A 27018-nucleotide genomic window follows, 5' to 3' on the forward strand; every position below is an offset into this window, starting at 1 on the left:
TTTCGCAGTAAAGGTATGCGTGGTAAAGGCTTTTCGTTGTAACAACGCATGCGTTGAATGCATGCGTGATTATGGTTATGTGTGGAAACGGCCACGTTGTAGTGGCCGTTTCCCCACTGGAAGAGAGAAGGCGCGAGTAGAAGCCATGATGACGTCAAAAGTGTTACTACATTGGGGCTGGTGTGTGTCTGCCAAGGGTACTCAGTCAACCTATAACAACTGAAGCGAAAGGCTGTGCAGAATGGAGAACGGCGGATGAAACCTAATCATAATAGTGAAATGCCATCCGTATGTATTAACTTGGTGCTTCTTAGAGCTACACCCGAAATTCACTAGAATTGCACAGGATACTCACCCTGGCCCATTTTCCTCTCCTCGTGTTCTTGTTTGGGTTGGGCAGTTTCATCCGAGTTTGGTACCACAGACCTCTTTTACCGAGCAACAGAAAATTGCTCTCCATGTTACCATAGATTATGAAGCTTGAAGCTTTTGTCACTCCTTTCAGATCTTTTCCCCCCGCACAGGATAACTAATATCAGTTTATTGAGTACTGCTGTTTTTTCTGCCCATTTCCTCGTCCAGCCCCGACATTATCATCTTCAGTACTTTCCTTGTACAGATTCCTAGTGCTTGATAGTAAAAGTGCAAAAAGAACTATTAATGAACAGAATCCTGAACAATGTCATACATTCACCCCAGTACAGAGATCTGGGCTTAAATCCATTGTGATAGTAAAAGTGCAACTACATGTTCCAAAAATGTTGAGTCAACTTTACTTAAGCAGTGCTTGGTGGTTCAAGGTGCCTCGGATGACACAAGGCAGCTTGGATGTTATAAGTGCTGCTACCAAGAGCATGCACAAACATTATATTTAAGGCCCGTTGGATAAAAGTGTTGCATGAATATATTTAGTTATTAGAAGCATAACCAGTTATTTTGTCCATCTGGGTTCCAAACCGTTTCGCTGATCCCTGTCAGCATGCATTTAGAAGTTGCGACAAATGGCAGATTTTTGCGAGCCCAGTTTTGTAATTGAAGCTACAAAGTTTGAACAGGCTGTTGAAGATATACAGGTAGATTCATCAAGCCGAAATCGGCTCGCAAAGGGCCAGAATCTGAGAATCTGGCCCTTTGCGAGCGCTATTTTTGCATTTGGCATTCATCATCCCAAATGCAAAAATCGCAATTCTACAAATCGCTAAATTGCGATTAATTGCATTTAAGGAATCTCAATTTGAGATTCCTTAAATCCAATTCATGAACCATTTTAAAATTGCGAATTCGCAATCTGGGGGCGCTATTTACCGCGAAGTCTAACTACGTGGTAAATAGCAAAAACGTAAAAAAATGCACTTTAGTGCATTTTTCTAAGTTGTATGTTACACGCACACATATCCTTCGGACATGTGTGTGCGCAACACCAGTGTACATTACCATTTCAGGGGTGCTACAGGGTGTCCTTTGGACACCCTGGCACCCTTGAAATTGCTTCCTTATTTGCAATTCTCTAATTGCTAATCGCAAATAAGGAATGACTCCCCATTCATTCCTATGGGCCTTTAGGCCCATAGGAATGAATGGGAAGCGATTCCTTATTTGCGATTCGCAATTAGCGAATCACAAATAAGGAAGCAGTAGAAATCGCATAAAATATTGCGATTTCTACATGCATCCTGTTTTGCGAGTGTTTAATAGCGAATCCTTAAAATTCGCTATTAAGGACTCGCAAAACATGACCATGATGAATCTGGGGGATAGAGGTAAATTAGACGTTGAAATGGAGTGTGTTTTTCTCGGAAAAAGACACCCATTCCTCCTATTAGTTGAAGCAGTTTTAATTACCATTTTTGCATTCTCAGTTTTCCAGGAAATCTCTGCCGAAAAGAAATTCCTCTGCTCTGGCATACAGGATCCTCCAACCTGACTCTAATATCCAGCCCATGAGACCTTCGCACAACAGTCTGTCTCTAAGTCCTACGATTAGCCTTTCAAATGTGTCCTTCAGCATGGAGGTTTCTACCTAGAACCTGAGAACAAATGAATAAAGTCATTTTCCAGTCGCAAACTCCTCGATGACCAAAATCACTGGGTTTACTACTACAAAATGACTTTTTTTACATGTACTAAACCAATTTTGTGAGTCAGAAAAGCCTCTGACTCGTAAAATGAGTTTTGCAATCCATTCCATATTGCTATGGGGGGGGCAATCCCTTTCCCAATAGCAAGTCATAGTGGGATGCATAAAAAGGTTTGTGTCATCACAATTGCAGTCTCAAACCATTCATTAGTTACAATACCTGAAAGAAGTTTATAGCTGATCTGCAAAGATGAATGTGTTGTGTCCCCTTGAGGAACCTTTTCGTTTGTGTATTGTGTTGGCAGCGTCAGAGCGAATAGGCAGCAGTCCAGAGGGCCATTGTCTCCAGGCCCGGACTGGAAGAAGCAGCCCCGGCAAATTTTATCAGACCAGCCCCCCTCTCGTCTCTAACCATCCTGCCCCCTCTTCCGCAAATTTGGTCTGATCACAGCTTGATCCCGTTTCACATCCATAGCGTGCGTTCTCCTTCCCGTAACAACACTAACTCCCTCCCCACCTATTCCGTCAATTGGAAAAAAGTTCAAGATAGCTTTACTCTTAAGCCCATAAATCCATCCCAAATCCCCACCTTGTCCGGAAACGTCGAAATCGACGACGGCCTCTTCTACAACTGGCTCACTCAGGAAATGAAAATGAGAAACCCTCCCAAACGCCAAGGCACCTCTCATAAAAAATCCAAAACTAATGCCCCTTGGTTCACCTCCGATCTTGCTATCTCTCACCTACTCTGTAAGAAAGCAGAGCGAAAATGGCGCAAGTCTTATGACGATGACAACCGTCTTTCCTATATTCAAATTAGGAAAACCTATCTTTCAAAAATCAAATCAGCCAAAAAATCTTACTATGTGAACGCCATCAAAGAATCCCAGCAGAAACAAAAGACTCTGTTCACTATAGTAAAGTCATTTACTCAGCCCAAAGCACTTCAACCAGAAATACCGCCCTCACAAGACTTATGCGACAAAATCTCCGACTACTTCGAAGACAAAATTGTCTCCATTCAGAGCAACTTCCCCCCTTTTTGTACTTCCTCACTCACCCCCCCCCCCGAACCCTCTCCCCGGCAACTTGAAAAGTTTTTCCCCTGCAACACTGGCGCAAACCAGAGAAGTCATCCTGGCCTGCAAATCGGGCTCCCCGTCTGACCCCTGTCCCCCCAAAATTCTTCACCAACTTATTGAGGTGTTAAACCCTATAATCAACGACATAGTCAACTCGTCGCTTAGTACAGGTATCGTTCCCCCACGATGGAAGAAAGGAACTGTCAAGCCCCTCATGAAAAAGGCTAATAAATCACCGTCTGACTTGACTAATCTTCGCCCGATCTCACTACTCCCAGCCTTGGGAAAAATAACAGAACAACTGGTATATAGAGAACTCAGACAATACCTGGAAGTAAATAATATACTCCACCCACAGCAGTCGGGTTTCCGTCCCAAACACTCGACGGAAACAGCACTGATAGAACTATCAGATACGATCAAACTGCTCCAAGATCAGCGAAAAAACTCTATCCTCATTCTTCTCAACCTGACCGCGGCGTTCGACACCATTTCCCACTCCATTCTTGTCAGTAGATTGATGGACATAGGGATATCAGACTCCGCTTTATCTTGGCTAAAATCCTTCCTTGCTGACCGATCACAGACCGTCGCCTTGGGCCCTTTTCACTCTAAAGAGAATATGATCACCTCAGGCGTTCCTCAGGGCTCAATCCTCAGTCCCCTCCTTTTCAACATCTACCTCATTCCACTCCTGTCCTTGATCGAATCTTTTGGAATACCAGTTACCTCCTACGCCGATGACACACAACTCATCGTGCCCCTGGATGGGAACTCGACCAGCTCTGAGATCAACCTTAAGAATTGCCTAACGGAGGTCTTCCAATGGATGAACACTAACCACCTAAAGTGTAACTCCAACAAAACGGAGATACTCCCGATTGGTAAAAACACCTCCTTTTGCCCATCCCTTTGGTGGCCTGACGACTCAGTCGCTCCCCCTCAAACTGTGACTACGGCTAGGAATCTAGGGGTCGTATTCGACTCAGACCTCTCCTTCGATCAACATACTAAGACTGTTGCCGGCAAATTATAAGATCTCTTAGAAAGTTCTTCGACTTTCTCCCTCTCGACGCCAGGAAGACTGTTGCAGTAGCCCTCATAATTTCACGTTTGGACTACTGCAACGGCCTTCTTGCTGGGGCAAAAAAGAGCACTTTAGCGAAACTTCAGAGCGTGCTCAATACTGCCGCTCGACTGGTACTCAAACTGCCCGGTAGAGCATCTATCTCCGCAGCCCTTCGATCCTTACATTGGCTGCCTCTCCACAAAAGAGTTCTCTTTAAGATCCTGATCATCGCCTTCAGAGCTTTTAATAAAACCGGCCCTAAATACCTGTACAGACGTTTTCCCCACTATACCCCCAGTCGATCCCTCCGCTCGTCTCTGGACAATCTCATCCTCCCCGCAAAGTATAATCTTAAGACGAAAGGAGGCAAAACCTAAAGCTTCCTGGCCACCAAAGCATGGAACAACTTGCCCAAAAATCTTAGGCAACAAACCATCGAAAAACCGTTCAGAAAGCTCTTGAAGACTTGGATCTTCAACCTCCCCGATGACTTCGCCAAGGCAGCCATCTAACCCCCCTCTGTTTCCGAACTGGTCATCTAGGATTCTCAGCGCCAAGATGCTCCCTCCGGAGCGAACGTCGCGCTCTACAAATACCCCCACAAATACAAATACAAAAAAAAGGTCCATAGCAAGCAAGCTCAGCAAGTGAGCGGGACCACTACAAGGTGATTTTCGGGAGGTTCCCCCCATCAAGATAATTTGGAAACAAGCATTTGCAATGCAATAGGTCTTGCATTCACGCGGGTTTGAGCTATTGGCATTGTAAATAACAATGCCTTTTTATTGATGATTTGGGTGTTAAAACATAAATATAAGGCATAGTCATTTACAATATTAATAGCTTAAACTCTCGCAAATGCAAGACCTATTGCATTGCACTAATGGACTTTCTCAACCGCTTGTTAGATTGTAAATCTCAGAGGAAGAGACTGGCTGACGATGTCTTCAAAGTAGTGATAAATAGTGCAGTGAAGAAGATGTGTATGTGTGGTAAATTACATAGACACAAAGTGTGAAGTGTGAGTTACATATGATACGAGCTATAAACACTAACAAACTGCTCCAACACCTTTCGCTATGTGCTTACGCTGTCTTTGCTCAGGAAGAAGAGGAGGGGGGCTATATCCTGCCCTCTCCGTGATTTAAGTGTGCAGTGTGGCATTGCGTAATGTCATTGCTATCTTTGGAATAATAGAAAAACACCCCAGCTGTGGTAGGGCACTGGCTTCACCTCCTGATGCAGGGTAGGCTCTTCTTTATGGTATGCATGGAGGGAGTGTGGGATGCAGCTCCGGCCTCATACAATGTCCCTGCTACTACTCGTGAGCGAGTGGAGCTGAGGTGGTGGTATTGGTATTGGTGGAGGTGGTATTGGTGGTACTGGTGGTGGAGGTATTGATGGTGGTGGCATTGGTGGTGGTGGTATTGGTGGTGGTGGCATTGGCATTGGTGCTGGTGGTATTGGTGGTGGTAGTACTGGTGGTGGTGGTGGTATTGCTATTGGTGGTATTGGTATTGGTGATGGTGGTTTTGGTACTGGTGGTGGTGGTATTGCTATTGGTGATGGGACTGTCATTGGTAGTACTGGTATTGGTGGTGGTGGGATTGGTATTGGTGGTGGTGGAATTTGTATTGGTGGTGGTGGTATTGGTGGTGGAATTGGTGGTGGTGGCATTGGTGGAGGTGGTGGTATTGGTGGAGGTGGTGGTATTGGTGGTAGGGTATTGATGGTGGTATTGGGGGTGGTGGTGGTATTGGTGGTGGTTGTATTGCTGGTGGTGGTAATGGTAGTGGTATTGGAGGTGGTGGTATTGCTGGTGGTATTGGTTGAATTTATGGTGGTGGTATTGGTATTGGTGGTGGTATTGGTGGTATTTGTGGTGGTGATATTGGTGATGGTGGTAGTATTGGTGGTGGTGTATTGCTGGTATTGGTGGTGGTATTGGTGGTGGTGTATTGCTGGTATTGGTGGTGGTGGTATTGGTGTTATTGCTGGTAGTGGTATTAGTGATGGTGGTATTGGTGGTGGTGGTTCAAATTTGTGGTGGTATTAGGGGTGATGGGGGTGGTATTGGTGATGGTGGTGGTATTTGTGGTGGTAGTATTGGTGGTGGTATTGGTGGCATTGGCATTTGTGGTGGTATTGGTGGTGGTGGTATTGATGGTAGTGTTGGTGGTTGTGTTGGTGGTGGTGGTGGTTTTGATGGTGGTGGTATTGGTGGTGGTGGCAGTATTGATGGTGGTAGTGGTAGGGATGGTGGTGGGGGTGGTATTGGTGGTGGTGGTATTGGTGGTGGTATTTATGGTGGTATTGGTGATGGTGGTATGGTGGCGGTTGTATTGGTGGTGGTGGCATTGGTGGTGGTATTGTGCTGGCAGCATTGGTGGTGGCGGTATTGGTATTGGTCATGGTAGTACTGCTATTGGTGGTATTGGTGTTGTTGGTATTGGTATTGGTGGTATCACTATTGGTGATGGGATTGGTATTGGTGGTACTGGTATTGGTAGTGGTGGGATTGGTATTGGTGGTGGGATTGGTATTGGTGGTGGTGGTATTGGTGGTGGTGGTGGTATTGGTGGTGGTGTTATTGGTATTGGTGGTGGGTTATTGATGGTGGTATTATTGGCGGTAGTGGTATTGCTGGTGGTGGTATTGTGATGGTATTGGAGGTGGTGGTATTGGTGGAATTAGTGGTGGTGGTGGTATTGGTGGTGGTATTAGTATTGGTACTGGTGGTATTGGAATTGGTGGTGGTATTGGTGGTGATGGTGGTATTGGTGGTGGTGATATTGGTGATAGTGGTGGTATTGGTGGTGGTGGTATTGCTGGTATTGGCAGTGGTGGTATTGGTGGTGGTGGTATTTAGGTGGTGGTATTGGTGGTGGTATTGGTGATGGTGGTATTAGTGATGGTGGTATTGGTAGTGGTGGAATTGGTGGTGGTTATGTTAGTGGTGGTATTAATGGTGGCAGTATTAGTGATGGTGGTATTGGTGGTGGTTATAATGGTGGTGGTATACGTGGTGGCTGTAGTGTTGGTGGTGTTGGTGGCATTGGTGGTGGTGGTATTGGTGGTAGTGGCATTGTGGTGGTGGTATTGTCATTGGTGGTGATGGCATTGGTTGTAGTAGTACTGGTATTGGTGGTGGTGGTATTGGTGTTGACGGTATTGGTATTGGTGGTGGTGGTATTGCTATTGGTGATGGGACTAGGATTGGTGGTACTTGTATTTGTGGTGGTGATGGGATTGGTATTGGTGTTGGGTGTATTGCTGGTGGTAGTATTGGTGGTGGTATTGGAGGTGGTGGTTTTGGTGGTGTTGGTGGTGGTTATATAGGTGATGGTGGTGGTATTGGTGGTGGTATATTGCTGGTATTGGTGGTATTGGTTTTTGTATTGGTGGTGGTGTATTGCTGGTATTGGTGGTGGTGGTATTGGTGTTATTGCTGGTTGTGGTATTGGTGGTGATATTGGAGATGGTGGTTTTAGTGATGGTGGTATTGGTTGTGGTGGTTACATTTTGTGGTGGTATCGGTGGTGGTAGTATTATTGGTGGTGGTGGTCGTATTGGTGGCATTGGCATTGCTGGTGGTGGTATTGATGGTAGTATTGTTGGTTGTGTTGGTGGTGGTGGTTTTGGTGGTGGCGGTATTGGTGGTGGTGGCGGTATTGATGGTTGTAGTGGTATTGATGGTGGTGGGGGTGGTATTGGTGGTGGTGGTATTGGTGGTGGTGGTATTGCTGGAGGTATTTATGGTGGTATTGGGGGTGGTGGTATGGTGGTGGTATTTGTGGTGGTGGAGTCAGTGGTGGTGGTATTGTGCTGGCGGTATCAGCATTGGTGGTGGTAGTATTGGTATTGATTGTGGTAGTACTGGTTTTGGTTGTGGTATTGGTGGTGGTGGTATTGGTGGTGGTATTGGTGGTGGCGGTCTTTGGGGTGGGGTATTGATGGTGGTATTATTGCTGGTGGTGGTATTGCTGGTGATGGCATTGGTGGTGGTATTAGAGGTGGTGGTATTGGCGGTGGTGGTAGTATTGGTGGTGTTAGTGGTGGGATTGATGGAATTGGTTGTGGTGGTATTGGTATTGGTGGTGGTATTGGTACTGGTGGCATTGGTATTGGTGGTGGTGGTAGGGGTGGTGGAGGTGGTAATGGTGGGGGTGATATTGCTGGTATTGTTGGTGGTGGTATTGCTGGTATTGCTGGTGGTGGTATTTAGGTGGTGATATTGGTGGTGGTATTGGTGATGGTGGTATTAGTGATGGTGGTATTGGTGGTGGTTGTAATGGTGTTGGTTATATTGGTGGTGGTAATAGTTGTGGTGGTAGTATTGGTGGTATTGGTGGTGGTATTAGTGATGGCGGTGGCGGTGGTATTGGTGGTGGTATTATTGATGTTGGCATTGGTGGTGGTGGTATTGATGGTGGTGATGGTATTGGCGGTTGTGTTGATTGTGGTGGTTTTGGTGGTGGTGGTATGGATGGTGGTAGTGGAATTGACGGTGGTGGTATTGATGGTATTGGTGGTGGTGGTATTTATGGTGGTATATGTGGTGGTGGTATGGAGGTGGTGGTATTGGTGGTGGTGGTATTTATGGGGGTATGGTGGTGGTGGTGGTACTGGTGGTAGTATTGGTGGTGGTAATGGTGGTGGTAATGGTGGTGGTGGTATTGATGGTGGTGGTAGTATTGATGGTGGTGGTGGTAGTATTGATGGTGGTGGTGGTATTGGTGGTGGTGTTATTGGTGGTGGTAATGGTGGTGGTTGTATTGGTAGTGGTGGTGGTGGTAGTGATACTGGTGGTATTGGTGGTGGCTGTGGTGGTATTGGTGGCAGTGATGGTGGTATTGGTGATGGTTGTGGTATTGTGGTGGTGGTGGTATTGGTAGTGGTGTTGGTATTGCTGGTGGTGTTGGTGGTGGTCGTATTGGTGGTGGTGTTGGTGGCATTGGTGGTGGTATTGGCGGTGGTATTGGTGGAGGTGGTATTGGTGGTGGTGGTAATGGTGGTGGTGGTAATGGTGGTGGTGGTTATGGTGGTGGTGGTATTGGTGATGGTATTGGTGGTGGTGGTAGTATCGGTGGTGGTATTGGTGGTGGTGGTGTTATTGGTGGTGGTGGTATTGGTATTGGTGGTGGTATTGGTAGTGGTATTGGTGGCAGTGGAATTGGTGGCATTGGTATTGGTGGTGGTGGTATTTTGGGTGGTGTTTATATTGGTGGTGATATTGGTGGTGGTCGTGTTGGTGTTGCTGGTGGTACTGGTGGTGGTGTTATTGGTGGTATTGGTGGTGGTGGTATTGGTGGTGGTCATGTTGGTGGTATTGGTGGTTGTGTTGGTGGTGGTGTTGGTGGTGGTATTGGTGGTGGTTGTTGCATTGGTGGTGTTGGTATTGGTGCTGGTATTGGTATTGGTGGTGGTATTGGTGGTTCTGTTGGTGGTGGTGATATTGGTGGTGGTAATGGTGGTAGTGGTGGCATTGGTGGAGGTGGCGGTATTGGTAGAGGTGGTGGTGGTGGTATTGATGGTAGTGGTGGTATTGATGGTGGTCGTGGTATTGGTGGTGGTAGTGTTGGTATTGGTAGTGGTATTGGTTCTGGTGGTATAGGTGGTGGTGGTATTATTGGTGGTGGTGCTATTGGTGGTATTGGTGGTAGTATTGGTGGTTGTGCTGGTGGTGGTATTTGTGGTGGTACTGGTGGTGGTGGTGGTGGTGGTGATATTGGCGGTATTGGTGGTGATATTGGCGGTATTGGTGGTGGTGGTAATAGTAGTGGTATTGGTGGTCGTGGTATTGGTGGTTGTGGTATTAGTGGTGGTAGTGGTGGTGGTATTGATGGTGGTATTGGCGGTGGTGGTATTGGTGGGGGTTGTATTGGTGGTGGTGCTATTAGTGGTGGTGGTATTGGCTGTGGTGGTATTGATAGTGGTATTGGTATTGGTGGTGGTGGTGGTGGTATTGGTATTGGTGGTGGTGGTGGTGGTGGTATTGGTGTTGGTATTGGTGGTGGTGGTATTGGTGGTGGTATTGGTAGTGGTGGTATTGGTGGAGATGGTATTGCTGGTGGTGGTGCTTTTAATGGTGGAGGTGCTGGTGTTTGTGGTGGTGGTGTTCTTGGTGGTGGTGGTATTGGTGGTGGTGGCATTGATGGTGGTGGTATTGATGGAGGTGGTATTGGTGGTGGTGGTATTGGTGATGATATTGGTGATGGTGGTATTGCTGGTGGTGGTATTAGTGGTGGTATTGGTGGTGGTGATGTTGTGGTGGTAGTGTAATTGGTGGTGGTAGTGCTATTGGTGGTACTGGTAGTGGCGGTCGTGGTATTGCTGGTGGTAGTGCGGGTGGTATTGGTGGAGGTCTTAGTGGTGGTATTGGCTGTGGTGGTGGTATTGGTGTTGGTGGGATTGTTGATAGTGGTATTGGTGGTGGTGGTATTGGTGGCAGTGGCATTGGTGGTGGTGAAAGTGGTATTGGTGGTGGTGGTGGTATTTATGGTGGTGGTATTGGCAGTGGTGGTGTTGATGTTGTTGTTAATAAAACAGGCTTTTGAAAACAACCAGTCAGGTGGCTTTAGGACAAATGGATTTAGGCCCAGATCTCTGGGGTGAATGTATGACATTGTTGTGCATTCTGTTCATCAATTGTTCTTTTTGCATTTGTCCCCCCAGTGGTACAGGCATGCCCAGATGTGGGTCCCGGTCTCTCCATGCCACTGTAGTCGAGCTAGTATGGTTGATAAGCGGTGAAACCCTGAAACCGGTCATAGGATGCTTGTTTCCAGTCCAGGGAGGACCTGGCCTTGGCAACTCGAGCTGAACTGTACCAATTGGGCTCAGGGTCAAGACTGATTTGCATATGGCTGGGTCCAAACTGGAATGGCATGGTGAGCAAATAAAGGATGGATTTAGGCCCAGATCTCTGTATTGGAATGAAGTTATTACATTGTTCTGCATTCTGCCCATCAATTGTTCTTTTTGCATTTGTCATCAAGAGTGGAACAGGTATGCCCAGATGTTGATCCTGTGCTCTCCAAGCCACTAGGGTCAAACTATACTAGCTGATGGGGGGGGGTGAAACCCCGAAACCAGTTCTAGGAGGCTTGTTTTCAGTCCAGAGAGGACCTGGCCTGGCAGTTTGGGCTGGACTATTCCTATCGGGCGCTGGGTCAAGACTGATTTGAATATAGCTGTGTCCAAACTGGAATGGCATGGTGAGCAAAAAAGTGATGGATGTAGGCCCAGATCTCTGTACTGGGGTGAATGTATGACATTATTCTGCATTCTGTCCATCAATTGTTCTTTTTGCATTTTTCACCCTGAGTGGGACGGGTATGCCCAGACATGGGTCCCGTGCTCTTCATGCCACTGGAGTCAAGCTATACTGGCTAAGGACGGGTGAAACCCCAAAACCTGTCCTAGAATGCTTGTTTTAGGCCCAGGTATCTGTAATGGAGTGAATGTATGACATTGTTCTGCATTCTGTCCATCAATTGCTCTTTTGGCTTTAGTACAGATGACATGTAACACAGATGTGCTGTTGTCAGCTTCAGCCCCTTAGCACACGATTATGTGCTACCTGGAATTCACATGACTTAATTTGCTAATCATTTCTAAATCAATTTTACTTGGGGGGGGTTGAAAGAGACACAATATAATGTTGGGTTAAAGTGATTGAAAGCTGGAGCCTGTGTTAAGGGGGTGGCTGTGCTGCTTAAACAAACACAAGCGGGTACAGCTGAAGGAGCGCATGTCTGGCGTGCAGTAAAAGAAACTCAATAACTTAAATAGTGCTTACAGCCTAAATAACATGTCCTGTGTATCAACTGAAGTAAACGGGACAGTCACCATGGAAGGGTACAAATGAAGACAAGGCCGTACTAAGGAGAGACTAACAAGCCTATTAACGAATCCAAAGTCAGCAGTTACGAAAGACAATGACACAAGCCAATGAAAAATATGGGAGTAGAGTGGGCGCTGCTTCTCTCACATGCTGTACTACACCAGTCTCGCAGAGTGAGTAGCGCATGCGTGCTGCCACTAGGCTCAACCTAAAAATGGCAAAAATTGTGCATTCTACAACATATTTTTCATCTTATATTCTACTGTATTAGCTTTTAAAGCATAGTAAATGGTGACCTTACAGTGCACCAGGATAAAATAATATTTGTTGAGGATGTTCATTCCCCCACTACCACCGTCCAACAGTGCCTCTCATCTTTTCATAGCCCTTCTATCTCATTTTTTTCATTTATTATTTAGTGGCTGTTAGATCTGGGGGTCTCTAGTTGGTAGAGGTAGGTACCAATGTCCAGATAGGGACCCTTGCTTCTGGTAAAGGTAAGGGGGATACACTCTTTAGATAACCCCTGCTCACCCCCTTGGTAGCTTGGCAGGAGCGGACAGGCTTATCAAAGGCGATGTGTATTTGTACCAACACTCACAGTAACACGGTGAAAACCCCACAAATGGACTCCACACTAGTTTAGAAAAATAAAGTTATTTAATCTGAACTACACAAGACCAAAACAACAAAAATCCAACATACACAGTTCAAGAATATGATTTTAAAAGGGTTCTAGGGTTTGCGTCAAAATAATCCACAGTTGCGTCACGTTTAGCCAAAAGTACCTTCAGATGTGACAAAAGTTCCAAATGGAAGCTGCAGCGCTGAAAAACAAGCAATGTATCACTGGTGAGGCCCTGGGGAGGCGATGCGAGAGCCCCACTGGACACAGCGGGCGTGTTGCAACAAATCCAGTCTGTATGGGGAGGGAGGCGATACCTTGCATGGATTCTGGTGCGCAGGCTCGGTAGGAAGCTTCTCGCAAAGGCACGATGCGACGATCTTCGGGACGGCGACGATCTCAGGTGCATCGGCAATGGGTAGCGCAGTGTCGATCTTCTCCTCTCGCGGACCCTCAATGTGATGGCTCTGTGGCGATGTTCGCAGCAACGTGATGGGTCCACAAGCAAGCGGTGCAGCGATCTCACCCAGCAATGACAGGCTCTGCGACGATGTTCGCAGCAACGGTAATCTTCCCGCATCGGGCTGATGCGTTCTGCAAGCGAAGGATGCGTCGGCTCTTGCAGCTGCAACAAGCGCTGCGACGATCTCTATCTTCACGGCGGCAGGAATTTCCTTGCACTGACGGGGATGCGCTCCGCAAGCAAGCGGTGCATTAAAACTTGCAGAAAGTCTTTAAAATCTTGGTTTCCAGCTTCCCAACACAGGTACAACTTCCAGAAGCACCACAATTGGCCCATGCACACTAGGAAGGACAGAACTCTCTCAGCAGAGTTCAGGGAAGCTGGAGGCGTAGTCCTTTTGTTCCTGGGACTTCTTAACAGGGAGCCAGCTCTTCCTCAGGCCCTTGGAGATTCCTTCAAGCAAGGGGACACAGCACAAAGCAACGTCCTTCCCCTCTCCTTGGCAGCAAAGCAACTGCAGGTCTGTACAGCAAAGCAATAGCAGGACAGTCTTCCTTCTTCAGTCTTCTAGCTTTCTCCTTGGCAGAGGTTCCTTCTTGATTCCAGGGTGATCTAATTTCTTAGGATCAGGGTCCCAATATGTATACCACAAAATCCTTTGTACTCTGAGGGCAGAGAGACATTTGCCCAGTCCAAACCGGTTTTGTAGCACTTTGTTGACATGACTCCTTCTTTCCTTTCAAAGTGCAAAGCAGAAACATCAGACTCCCCACAGGAGGTGGAGCCAGCATTGTGGAGGGCAAGCACAACCCTGGAGCACTTTGTTGACATGATTCCTGCTCTCCTTTCACTTTGCAGGGCAGAGACATCAGACGCACCACAGGGGGTGGAGCCAGCACTGTGGGGGGCAGGCACAGTCCTATTCAGGTCCCAGGTGCAACTCCTCCCTCCCATCTAGATGCAGATCTCTCTATTCACCACTGGGCGTACTCATTCTGTCTACTGGAATCCCCCAGCCCTGTCACTCAAACTCCAGACAAGAAATACACAACCTAGCAGAGGCAGGCTTAGCTAGTTAGGCAAGAAAGTACCTACTTTCTAAAAGTGGCATTTTCAAACACAGAATGCTAAAACCAACTTCATTAAAAGATGTATTTAATCATTCTGAGTTCAGGCATACTAAACTCGAATTCCTTTTTTAAAAAAAAATGTATTATTGTTTTTTTTCCCAATTTTATACGAGGAATATATACAGCACTTTAAGCATTACAAATGAAACAATACTTTAAATTACTAAACAAGGGATCTAAGGTGCAGCAGTTATAAACAAAATCCCATAAAACAATGAGCAGATTTTGTCCTAAAAGGAAAGAAACCAATAAGAGGATACAAATGAATAGAGCAGGGGAAGAAGCAGATATGCTTATGCTCAATTGCCTTTTAAATCCAGTCCGTGACAAGTACCCACATTTTGGCTCCCATTGCCCTTTTCTTCCTCCCCTTAGTTTTGTAGATAGCAATTTCCAAATTATACATTGATAAAAATCTTGCCCGCCAACTCAGAAAAGACGGAGCTTCAGGGATAATCCACTCCTTTGTAATGCAAGCTCGCACAGTTGCCCTACAAATAAACAAAAAAGACGTCATAGCATTAGATCTCGTGTGAGCAGTAATATCTGAATTTATCCCAGTCAGCACCAATTCTGCAGTTATACATACTGTTGATCCCATTATTAATCCCCAAAACGTTCTATGGTTGCAAAGATTTCAGCTAAGCTTGGGCAGGAAAAGAACATATGGACTGCATCTGCAGCAAACATACCACATCTGTTACATTTAGTCCCCGCAGATGTGGCACATTTAGAGAACTTTTTTGGAGTGTAATACAGATCGTAATTAGCCATATAATTCTGAGTAAGCATCCTCCCTGTCAACAGAACTTGATGTGCAAAACTAAGCTGGTCTATAACATCAATCCCTTCTTGCCCCAACTTCACAACTCACTTATCTTGACATGCCTGTATATCATCTGGAAGTACCTCAAACAATTGAGTATAAAGTTGACCGATAAATGTTTTCCCCAAATTTTCAATAAGCAGAATTTTTCTCATTTGGTATTCGAACCCAGGACCTAACGAATTTAGATAGCTGCGAATTTGAAGAAACTTTTTAAAAAAACGAGCTTAGGCAGACCATATTTTATTTGGAGCTCAGCAAATGATCGCAAATGGCCTTCATCACATAAATCCCCATATGTTAGAATTCCTTTTGAGCACCATCTGTAAGAAATTTGGTCACGGAAAATCAGAGGCAGTAGCCCAGCGGCAGTGAAGGGAGTATATGCATTAAGGTTTGCAATCCAAAGATGTCGCTTAACTTGTCTCCAAACAAAGTAAGCTGTATTGAGAATCTTGAATTTAGTTTTTTTGAAGTAACTAGGCTCTAGGATTTTAACAAGGCAACCGTTGGCCTCCTCCCCCAGACCGACCGCTTAGATTACTGGATTATGGCACGGCAACATCTTGACCCGTTTCCAACTACCAAAGGACTGATAAACTGAAAAGCTGCTGCCCAATAGTATAGCAAGAAATGTGGGATACACTAACCCCCTCGATTTTTTGGCAGTACCATCTTTTTGTAGGCCCTTCTCTGACGTCTATAGCCCCATAAAAATCTAGTACTGATCGGCTCTAATTTTTTAAAACAAGAAATCGGAAATTTGAGGGGGATTGTTCTGAACATGTAGAACAATTTGGGAAGAACAAGCATTTTTAAGATACTTGATCTTCCATACAGGTATAAATGCAGATCGTCAAGTCTCTCCAACATAGAATTCAGCTTAGTAAGGACTGGTTCAATTTTTCGCTCTGGTATCTTGCTAATTGGCAAGGAGATTTTAATCCCTAAATAAGTGAATTCAGAAACAGTACCAATGTTCACCGGAGATTCTCCTCCTATTAATGAAATCTGAGTTTTGGAGATGTTGAGCTTGTATCCAGAAAAGAGCCCGAAATTAGAGGCCAAGGCCTCAATTACCGGTAATGCGGTACCAATGTCACTGTTAACAACAACAATGTCAGCTGCATACGCTAGAGCTCTATATTAAGTATGCTGAACATGAATTGGTTTGATATCAATATACTGATTTAACTTTTCCAAAACAAGTCGATATATAAAGCGAATAGCAGCGGTGAGCACGGCACCCTTGTCGTGTACCGCAATTGATTGAGCACAGGTCCGACTCTCGACCCGCTATCCAAATACAAGCTACTGGCGACAGATACAGTGACTTCAATGCCTGCAGCATCACATCACCAAAACCCTTTAATCTTAGGACCTCCCTCATATAGAGCCAGGAAACCCTGTTGAATGCCTTCTCGGCATCCAACAGGGTTATCCCCATTATAGAGTTAGTTGATTGTGCCCAGTCTATAAGTGCTATTAATCGTCGCACGTGATCCGCTGTGTCTCGTCCCGGGATAAACCCATGTTGATACCATGAGACAAGGGTTGCTATAACCCTCGATAAACGTGCAGCCAGGAATGTCGAAGAAATTTTGCTGTCGGAATTAATTAAGGAAATAGGTCTATACGAGGATGGGAGTAAATCCTGTTTGTCCTTTTTTTAGAAACACAATAATCATTGATTTCCGCCAGGATAGTGGTGCATTCCCCTTTTGTGCAGCCAAAAGAGTTGCCATAAAATCCTCTCTGAGCACGGAGCGGAATGTTCGATAAAACTCTAGGGGATTCCTATCCGGTCCCACCGCCTTCCCAACAGACAATGATGTTAGAGCTGCTTCTACTTGATCTAGCATATCTTCGGATGTAAGACTAGAAATTTCAATCCTGCTTCAAAACTCTGCTACTTTTTCTTCAACTCCCAAAATAGCCTTATGAGTATACAGTTTACTGTATAAATTGCTAAAGACATCCAATACTTCAGCTGGGTTGTTACAAATTTGGCCTTGCTCATCCTGGATGTTGTTGATCCTTTTGGCCACCACTTTTTGGTGAAGCCTCTTAGCGAATATTCGACCAGAGTTTTCGCCCGCTTCATAAATCTCAGATCTGTATACTGTAATTTGAGCAGCTAATTTTGAGGCGAAGTTCTAGTATATTCTCATTTTTGAAATAGCAAGATCACTGGCAATCTATTCAGTATCCTGGCCGTTACTAACTGCAACCATGAATTTATTTTCTAGCAACCAAAGCTTATTCATCTCGTAAAACAAAGCAGACCGTAATTTACATTGTTTGTTAACAGAGTAACTTACAGGCACATGCATCAAGCGATTTGGGAATCGCAAACGGTGCGAATCGCAAAATTCGGCCGTTTGCGATTCCCAAATCACTATTTGGGATGCATCAACTTAAAAGTGAATAAATCGCTATTTTAGCGATTTTTTTCAAGTGCGATTGCTTTTAAGGAATCGCAATTTTGCGATTCCTTAAAAGCAATGCATGAAACTTAAAAAAATTGCGATTTCGCAATTAGAGAGAAAAAATTACCATGAGGTTGGACCTCATGGTAATTTTGCGAAAAGTTAGAAATATGCAATTTTGTTCATATTTTTAACTTTCATGTTGTGCACACACATGCCCTTAGGGCATGTGTGTACACAACATATGTGCACTGTTTGATTTCAGGGGTGCAACAGGGTGTCCTTTGGACACCCCTGCACCCTTGAAATCGCAATCTCAATTTGCGATTAGCTAATTGCGATTCGCAAATTGAGATTGTCTTCCCATTCATTCCTATGGGCCTCTAGGCCCATAGGAATGAATGGGAAGGGATTCCTTAATTGCGATTCGCAAAATGCTAATCGCAAATAAGGAATTCTAAGGAATCGCAATTTATTTAGCGATTTCTTGATGCATAGGCATTTGCGATTCCTTAATTGCGATTCCTTAAAAATCGCAATTTAGGAATCGCAAATGCCGAGATTGATGCATGTGCCTGTTTGGGTCTCTCCACGGACACCCGCTTTAAAAGCGTCCAATACCATGTGGACAGACGCAGAGCCACGATTGACCTAAAAAAAATCTGTTATCCATTTGGACTTCTGTTCACAATAGACAGAGTCCACCAGTAATTTTCGTTCAAATGACCAAGCTCTAATGGGGCGTCTAAAGCCAGTTTCTAAGACTAGAAAATTCGGGCTATGTCCACTGTTTCTACACACTCCCTTTCCATCCTGTTCTTGTATAGCAATCGGCACCTTTACTATTAAAGAAGTACTCGGATTTATCACAGATGCCGAGATGTTGGAGGGTGTTCCAGGATTGCCTGAGCCTCCACCATCAATCGTAACTGCTGCCTGAGAGGCCGGTACATTTTTAATTGTTTCAGCAGGAGGGGTCTTACCTTTGGCTGACTGATGATTTTTTTTAAACATACCAGGGATCTTCTTCTTTGCCCCAGCGTTCTCTTTGCCTAATCTAACCCCCGGGGGGGAAGCACATATTTTCGGGCGTAACACCCAGAGAACAGCTGACTGTATCCGATTTTGTGTCAGCTCGATCCAGAACACCAAGAGGGGCCAAAACGTGACCAGGAGAGAGTACTGCAGCATCCGCCGCGGCACGAATCTTTGGCTTCTTTGGAATGGCGCCGGCGTTCTTTGGACCCATGACTTTCAACGGAATCAGGCTCCGGCCCTGGTTTTCAGCTGAGTCCGTCGTTCTTGCAGCTGTTGCTGCGTTTCTCCCTCGCGGAAGCCAAGAATCACCAGCTGCACCGCTTGACGAAAAGCTCCGGTAAGAGGCCGCATACAAAGCACGCCGGCAATCTTTTTGATACAAATGTATCAGCAACAGGAGTAACATTCCCGGCAAACAGCTCGCAAGGAGCTTAGCTTCACTCCGGTTGCTCCAAACAGCTTTCCCTCAGAACAGGGGTGTAGAGGGGTTTAGGTGGTGGAGAGCACTCTTGGCCTGCCTCACTCGGACAAGCTCGTGTCCGCCATCTTGCCTCCGTAAACTCGAATTTCTACCATGTTCCCTGAGTCAGTTAGGATTATAAAATGTAATAATCTAACTGCCCATTCTGGCCTATTGAGAACAGATAACCTTGTAATAGTGAAAAACGAAAATGGCTGTAATTCACTATTAGGGCATGTCACCTACATCTGGACATGCCCTACCTTTCACATACACTGCTCCCTGCCCAGGGGGGTACCTAGGGCCTTCCATAGGGGTGTCCAATGTGTACAGAAAGGGAAGGGTTAGGCCTGGCCAGTGTGGAAACTGGTCAGGTCAGCATGGCAGGTAACAACTGCACACAGGCACTGCAGTGGCAGGCCTGAGACACCATTTTGGGGCTACTCATTTGGATGGCACAATCAGTGCTGCAAGCCCACTAGTAGCATTTGAATCACCAGCCCTGGCACACGTAGTGCACTTTACTAGGGACTTCCTGATAACACAAATATGCCAATCATGGATAACCAATCATAATAACAATTTAACAGAGAGCATATGCACTTTAGCACTGATCAGCAGTGGTAAAGTGCCCAGAGCCCTATTGCCAACAACCACGAGTCAGGAAAAACAAAGGAGGAAGAAGCAAAAAGTTTGAGTATAACAGTGCAAAAAGGGCCATTTCCAACAGTGCCTCTAATACCTGTGTAGGGTGTTGCAGTACCTTCCATTTCACATACACAAACACAAACAATAAACCATTTATCTGTAAATTAGTGTACAGATAATGTAACGCGAGACAGAGGTCGCTACAAGGTGTAGTATTCACATGTCATCCACACAGGTAACTATATTTCAAGGCTTTATCTGGAGAAGCACAAACTCAGAACGTAACGCAGTGCTAGGGTTGGCTTTACTAATAAGAATTTATTTCAACTCAAACAATCCCTGATTAAGCAACATTAGGCTAATGAAAGACTGGGAGAAAACAATGTTCTAACCTGTACCATGCCGTTTGCATGCAATACTTTGATGGCAGTTCATAACTAATTGTGCTAGATTACGATTGCAATTTCTGAACTGCACAGTAACAAATGGATTTCTGTGACGAAGCAGTAACTCACTGAGCCAAGCACATAAAATGATGTTCTGTGATCTGCATGGTACACGTTCTTTGCGGCAGGCATATTAACCCTCTTAACCTTCTGTGCTAACTTAGATTAAACAAATTCACCATAAGACAAAACTCTGGGGCATATTACCAAGCAATAAGCAATAGCGATAATTATCGCTATTGCTTGGTTAGAGACAAAAATTTACCGCTGAGCTGCGGCGATTTTTATCGCAGATAAACCTTGGTATTACCAAGGTTTATCGCAAATGCGATAAAAATCGGCCGCAATGCATGAATATCGCTGAAAAGTCCGCGATATTCATGCATTACCGAGCTAATGCTCTTAGCCATGTTATCCACCTCCCATTGGATAACATGGCTAAGAACTGCTCAGGGCAGGTGTTAGCTTTTGGAGATATTCGCGCTTAGCACAAATATCTCCAAAAGTTGGTAATAGGAGACAGCGATGTTAGTGACTGTTCCCAGTCGCTAACATCTTGGCACGCCCACTTTGCATGTCATTAGTGATAAATATCACTGACATGCAAAGTGGGGCCCAAGATGGTCGCTATCTCCTACTAGCTGTCGCTAACTGGTGTTAGCGACAGCTAGGTAATAGGGAGATAATTTTATCTCCGCTTTCTTGGCTTTTAAAGCCAAAAAAAGCGGAGATAAACCCCCTTGATAATATGCCCCACTGTTCTCAATCCAGCAGTTACATTAATAACGAGTTATCTCGACACTTTCATTGTTACCTAAAAACTGTCATATATACATGGAACTCTGCAGCAGGTGCTTTGAAAACTGCTGCACCCTCTAAAGAAAACCGGCCCCCTTACCCTTCCAGCGTCCCAGAGAAACGCTCGATGGCCAGTGCTGCCAGTCTGACCCCCAAAGTTTTCCCTTACAGAAAGCATTCAAAAAACAGCACAGACTCCTTTATGAAACACTGCTTGCTTGAGAAACAAAAATCTTTCATTTGAGAATGCAAACACATGGTGGATAGTCTGCTGTTCCTTGCACTCCACCATCCCTGTGTTTGTAGCCAATCACAGATGGTCGGAAATTGGGACCTGCTAAATTAAAATTCAAAGGCAGGTCATTATGCAGCCCCATGCGACTGGACATATTGTGATATGACTTCTTAATAAACAGCAAATGTCTGACTGATAACTAAAATCGGTGCCCAATTTTCTACTAACTTTTAGGACTTTTCTTTTGATACATCTGGCCCCTATTCTGACAGTGGATAAATGTGCTTCTCCTCTGCCCAAAAAGGAGTAATGTTATAAATACTTTTAAAGCGCTAGGTGTCTTGGCGCTGTCACTAGTCAGCTAGTTACCCAATGCCTGGAAAAAATGTCCCATGTTACCAATCTAAAAAAAAAAAAATTGCTCCAAACCAGCATGTTTCACTTTTAGCAGACATAGCTTTGTGTTTTTCATTCTGATTTTCTAAGGGAAATGGTGCAGCTTTTCTGTCTAAACAGCAGCCCCTGCACCGGTATTAATTCACAGTCCAGCTCTTGCAAACTTCACACAAAAGTTTTGCTCCAAAATCTGTGGTATAGCTACTTAAAGGTAAGACCTTTAACAATGTTGTTGTTTAGAACCGAAAATGTGTGCTTATAAAGTAGCCCAGAAATAAATAACCAAAATTCTCTTCAAGGGCAGAAAACAGATCACTACCCCATTCCGGAAAAAATGCGGCATGCTCCCTGCTTAATATTAGGTGTATGTGGCTAGTGTTTTTCATTTTAGTACGTGCTCGGATGAGTAACAGTTTTGCCTGAAACATGCAATGAAGAAGGCCACCAAACCCAAGATTTAAAAGGCACTCAAGAATTCAAGAGTAGCAGATACTTCTGATTAGACCAGCATGTTCTTCAGACGATAAAAGACTGGCCTCTTCTGAAAGTAGTTTGTGGCTGTTTCCCTTGATATCAAACAAAATTACATCTCAAGGTGAACAAACAACCAGTATCAAGAGTGTAATGTCTGCTCATTGCCACTCACCTGCCAGACTAGGAATGAAGTCTGGGATCGACTGAAAATGTGTTCCTACAAGGTACTAAAGAAGTATGGCTTCTACCAGAAAGAGCTGGACATCAGCTTGCTGATGGTGCGACCATGCTACAGCCAAGCACGAGTACATCTGCCTAAGAGGACTTAATGGAGACAGTCATTGGACCATGTTCATTGCTGGAATTGGAACAAATTCACTCTGGCGACTCATAAATTAGAGGTCAAGGGGGCATATTATCAAGGGATTTATCTCCGCTTTTTTGGCTTTAAAAGCCAAGAAAGCGGAGATAAAATTATCTCTGTGTCAGCAACAGGGTGCTAACACGCAAATTCGCATGTTAGCACCCTTTTCTCTACGCTTCCCCTTGCATCGCTAATGAGATGCAAAGGGGGCGTTCCAGAGAAAAATAATAGGAGAAATGTTGTTAAGCAACATTTCTCCTATTATCAAGGATTTCGCTAACCTTGTTAGTGATAAAAAAAAGCAGCACTAACCGCGGTTAGCACTGCTTTTTTTACACCTGGTATTTTCCTGACTTAGCCACGATATCCTATGTAAGGTGGATATCATGGCTAAGTTTGTGAGCCCCTATCATCAAGCTAACGCCAAACTTCGAGAGATTATCGTTGGTTTTCCAGCGATAATGTCTCAATTGGCAGTTATCGTGAGGATTTTTATTACTTCTGAGATAAACCTTGCTAATAGCAAGTTAGCACAGCGAAAATTTCCAGCGATGCTTAGCGTTAAAAAATTTGTTGCTAAACATCGTTAGCGTTAAATGTCGCTAAACGTTGGTAATATGCCCCAAGGTGTGTTAGAGCAAAGTGGGTGGAGCCACTTGGGATGAAGTCATGCAAAGCAAAGTCTGACAGTGCTGCGTGAAAAGGAGAAGCCAGGGACACACCATATCTAGCAAAATATGGCGAATTCCTGCTCTCTGCCTGTGATGGTGCACAATCTTCTGCCTAGTGCCAATGCAGGCAACTTTGTGCCATGGTGTAAGGGTGCCTGCATTGCAGACAGGATTGTTTTTGTGCTTTCAGTTTCAATGCCTTTCTCAAAATGCATTCTTTAATAGACTAAGCAAGGAAATTAACCAGAAATGTATGGAGTTTACTCTTACTTGGGTGGTTTTTGTCAAAGGGTCATAATGGACTCTTTGTATGTCCTTGAATAGCACCTCCTCTGTCTCTTCCCAAACCTCCCTGACTCTAACAAAGCCACTATGAAGGCTTTAATGCCTTCTACCTCACTTCCCTCTGTCACATTTAGAACTCTTATATTGTCCCCTATGGCTCTGTTCTTCATTGATTCGAGCTTGTCATGACATCTCTGGGCCTGTCAGAGGCTGTGATTGCTTTTAGTTCTAATACAGTTTTCTCAAACACTTGGATCCTTTGTGTAGGAGTGGCCAGTTTGTTTGCCATCACATAGTCCCTGTGTATTCCTTTTGTTCTTTTGAGAGGTGGAGAACACGTTTCTAACTTCTTCTGAAAGGGACTGCAGTATAGTTTCCAAGGCATTTGTAGGGGATAAGGTGGAATTAAAGAACAATTGGGTTGCGATTCTCACTTTGTCTAGTGCATCCAGTTGGTCATCTACGTACTCTGTCTGACGTTTGAGACGTTGCCCTTGGTGTTGAGATATCATTTGAAAAGCCTCCTTCTGGGTTCCTAGGGTTTCTATCCCCTCTTTCCCCAATTCAACTAAACAGTAATATATGTTTAAGTCCAGGGAGTTTCATTTGCTGCCTCCATCCACCCCCATCTATAGCATCTGAGCGTCCTGGAGAGTGGACTGTTTTATGGACTCACTACTACTTTTTACTCCCCTTATGTGCTTTTTGTTTCCCTTCTCCCACCATGGTCCTCAGAGTGTATATGTCTTGTAGGAAGGTGAAATCTTACTATATGGTTACCCCAACTTTTTTCCTGGTGTTTTGCTGGTTTTCGACTTAGTTGGCCTGGGACCCTGCTAATCAGGGCCCCAGTCTATCTGCTTTCTCTATAAAAATGGACTCCATGTACTTTAGGTACATACCAGATTGATTACTGGGTCACCCTTTTGGGCCCCCGTATAGTGTACCATAGCTACCTAGGGCATAGGTGCACCCTAGGCCTACCAGGGGCTGCAGCATGTATTGTGCCATCCCGGTTTGCCTTCCAAACTGACACCACAGCCTGGGTAAGGTGGTGTAATTACCCCTTACCTAGATATAGTATACCTATATCTACCTTTACATATAGACACATATACACCTATAAGCCACTCCTATGGTAGGCTTCGACAATCCTGGAGGCAGAGTGCTTGGTTTTATGTGAGAAGGTGCTCTGGCATGAGCTGAGCCCATCTGCAGCTTTTGGAACCATCTCCGTATAGCTGTTCTATGATATAGCCATACCATATACTCTTCTGAATACTACCCCCGCCTCCCCCCCCCCACCAATTCTGGCAGCGGGGGTAGCATTGCATCCTTCTAGAGTGAAAGACATGTAGTTTACTGCTTTACCCGGTTTAAGTTAAACAGAGCCTCAGCATCATAAAATGGATGGTGCTGCCACAGACACAAGTCTGACCTCCTGTTGCTGGGGGAAACTCCAGCAAGGGTGGCCTGGACAATAGGTTTCCTGTCCAGGGAGGTGCAAGCACCTCCTCAGACAGGGGTATTGTGTATTGGGGCAGGGGGGGCTGCATTCAATGAATGCATCTAGACACTGCCTGGGGCACACAAGGTGCTCCATGCATAGCCTGGTTAAAACCAGTTGCTGGGGCACTCCAGCCTCAGCTCTGGCGTGAAACTGGACAAAGGGAAAGGGGTGTAACCACCCCCTTCTCAGGTCCCTACATAGGAGGGACCTAGTCAGGTAATCCAGCCCCGTTTCTTAGTATAAGTATTGGAGCTGTCTCCCCAGGACTTTAGATTATCCTGGACGAATCTTTGAAAGACATATCTTGGACCTTTCACATTCCCTTCTGACTGGAAGATGGAAGACATCTCCCTTGTGGTCAAGGAGTGACCACCCTGTACAAACAGGCACCAACAGCAACTTCACCAGTCTGCAGTTTCAAGGCTCCCGTTGGAACCCGAAGACTCTGCGACTCAAAAACTAGACTTCCAGACTTCTCTGATCCTGACCCACATCCACAGCAAAGCTGACATTTGGCGGACACAAGAGATGTGGGACCAGACATCTTGGACATCCTGCATTTTGCTACCTGCACTCCTTTCCTGAAGACTCAGTAAGTTGTGCATTGAGGTACATGAAGCCCCAGCCCGAGCACATTTGCCCCAAAGCTTAGGCCCGACACTCCGCGAGTGTCCACTGGGCCATGTTTTTGCATTTGATCTTGATACGTCTTCCCGGTTCCTTGCCCATTGGCTAGTGAGCTCCCTGAAGACGCCATCTTGAATCTAACTTTGTGATCCTGATTGCTCCAGGCTTGTTCCAGCTTCCCTGAAAAGCAGATGGACCACAGACCTTGTTGGTCTGCAACAGACCCAATCTCGACATCCTGCGTGGGTTGTGATTGCTAAGGCTTATTGGGTCCAATCCGGATTCCGACACTGCAGGAATCTAGATCTATTGTGGGACAGCTCGAATCCAGCGCCTGGTTAGCGTCAATGCCTCCTGGTCCTCGTGGCTGAAGAGACAAGCTCACCTTCTTCACCTGCAGAGCACCCGACATCGCCTGGTTCCTTCCTGGTTCCTTCCTGTCACTGGCTAGTGACCCAGACTCTGTCCCCTCTGCTTTCTGGTTCTTCACATCTCCGATACACCCTTGGTTCCACCCGGACACTTTTTCTCTGGTCGCCTGCAGCACTTCTTTGCAGCTCTCCATAGAAAACGAAGACGAAACCCAACACGAAAAGACACATATGCACCCGGCTTCCCTGGGTGAGGTAACACAAGTACTCCGGTGCTCCCGTGGGTCTTGAATCTCAAAGTGTTCTAGTTTAAAAGGGTTCCATCCTAGTCCATCTGGAAGTGTCCTTAAACTGTAACTTTGTCTTTTTTACAAACTCCATTGAAAGTCAATGGGAACCAACGCCTGTGTTTAGATACTGCACGCGGCTCCCGTGGGTCTCCTACTTCCTAACCTTTGGCTGCTTAGTGTAGCCCAAGCGATTCTACAGGCACTAGGCCTGCTTTCTAACTTTCACGTGGTACTTATACCACTTTCTTAGAATATGGTTTGTGAGGCCCCTACTGCATAATGTATACTGTGCAAATTATCGTATATTAACTGTGTGACTTGTATTGTATTTTTACCTCTGATCTCATAAAGAGTGCAGAGGGGTTGTGTTTAGATTAAATACATATATATTTGATATATACCTTGTGTGGTGTCCTTTCATTTGGTATTCAAGGGATTATATATGATAAACCAACTTGCTTAACTCACCTACTGAAGTCTTAGCCCGAAGACTGCTGGTTCAGGCTACCACTAGGATAGCTTTCTAAAATGTTGACTTTACAACCACCATCAATAAGGGTCGATTAGACTGGTGCAAGGTGCCCACTAGAACTAGTGGGCATCATATGCCAGGCTAAATTCTCACATGCCTCTTTTGCTGTGCCTCCAATTCACTAACCAGTCTTCCATCTTCCCTACCTCCCGCTTACCTTCCTTCACAGCTTCGTTATGGTGTATATTTCACCACTTCTCTTTCCTGTCCTTCAAAAGGTCTCCCCGCTGTAACAGCCTTGCAGGGGAATTTAGAATTTCAACCTCCCCCTGAGCATAGGTTAGCCAGCCTGCGAGTCCGCCGCTGTCAGCCTTCCCCAGCTGCAC

At 45.3% G+C, this 27018-nt stretch overlaps 1 protein-coding gene across 1 annotated transcript in view; it reads left to right on the plus strand.

The window, feature by feature from the left end:
* LOC147705914 (uncharacterized) overlaps positions 1 to 27018 on the plus strand; it is a 582839-nt gene that overhangs the window by 490304 nt on the left and 65517 nt on the right. The gene's annotated exons all lie outside the window — the stretch shown is intronic.

The sequence above is a fragment of the Lissotriton vulgaris genome, chromosome 7 (genome assembly GCF_964263255.1).
Source record: "Lissotriton vulgaris chromosome 7, aLisVul1.2, whole genome shotgun sequence".
NCBI classification, from domain to species: domain Eukaryota; kingdom Metazoa; phylum Chordata; class Amphibia; order Caudata; family Salamandridae; genus Lissotriton; species Lissotriton vulgaris.